Consider the following 1204-nt stretch of genomic DNA (forward strand, 5'->3'; position numbering starts at 1 on the left):
TCACATGAATACAAGGGGCTTCCAGAATCCACTAAAATTCCCTTCTAATAATCCTCCAACGTCTTCTTGGGGCATTATATGTGGTGATGAGACCCTTTGCTACCCCTTAAGCAAGGTACTCCTCCGGAGGTGGAAGGCAGCTAGCACAAGACGATGGGGACAGCACATTTATTGACCCCTCCACCCTAACCACCTAGATATACATGCCTAGATAAGGGTCTAATTGGAATCTAAATTAGATTGTATTACATTAGCGTAACATTTTCAATAGGAAAACTGTCAAGGCAGTGTGAAGGCAAAGAGCCAATTTGGTGGATGTATTGAGTATATGAGAATGTATGTGGGGCAATGTGCCATTAAAACCAAATGTGGAGCGTCTTATCCTTAGCTCTGGCTATCATAAAAGCACTGCTTAGAAAAGCTACCTTGAATGGAGTGGATAGTGCTCCTTGCCAAGGGCACAAGAGATAAATTGTTTGAAATCAGGAGGCATATATAGAATGACCGCTAATTTGTCAAGAATTGGCTGGCCCTGCAAATTCAGCACTTGCAACTATTGGTATCAAAATTCAAGTATCTACAATCAGCGATACATTGTCCGAGCATTCCTGTTTCTCTCACTTTGTTTGTTTGCTGCCTGTCCCTATGTGGACTGTCCATATTTACAAGTTTGTTGTTGATTTGGTACCATACTGTTCTCTTGGTCAGCTGCCATATGCACGGGCAGAGTGTCAGAGAACTGCAACCTTACGAGTTGTTCTGGTGATCACCAGATGGCACCTAAGGCTCTGAACTTCAATGTACACTCCAGCCATACATGCAGTCGGCCCAGTGGGCCAATATCTACCATGAAAGTAGAAGTTAAATATTTAGGACTGGCCCAGTTAAATCCCTGATTTGAATATCTCTAAAATACTCTTTGGGGATTTGAAAAGGCAATGGAACCCACATCTTGCAACTTAAGTAATCTTGCAAGGAAAAGTGGTTAGAAATGTTGATGTCAAAGCCAGAAGCTGCCTTGGATTAATGCAGAATACCTACAAGAAGTAATTTCTTTCAAAAGGGGTACTAGCAGCGTATAGAGCCTTTGATTCCTTTTTTTTAATCATTTGATATCTTTGAATATATATTTAAAAAGAACTGTATTGCTTGTGTTTTAATAAAAGTACACCTTTACCTGTAGTCATTATTATTATTATTATTA

At 40.0% G+C, this 1204-nt stretch overlaps 1 protein-coding gene across 2 annotated transcripts in view; it reads right to left on the minus strand.

Moving 5' to 3' along the window:
• Positions 1 to 1204, minus strand: part of LOC140337341 (uncharacterized) — a 151823-nt gene that overhangs the window by 146859 nt on the left and 3760 nt on the right. The gene's annotated exons all lie outside the window — the stretch shown is intronic.

This window comes from Pyxicephalus adspersus, chromosome 8 (genome assembly GCF_032062135.1).
Source record: "Pyxicephalus adspersus chromosome 8, UCB_Pads_2.0, whole genome shotgun sequence".
NCBI classification, from domain to species: Eukaryota; Metazoa; Chordata; class Amphibia; order Anura; family Pyxicephalidae; genus Pyxicephalus; species Pyxicephalus adspersus.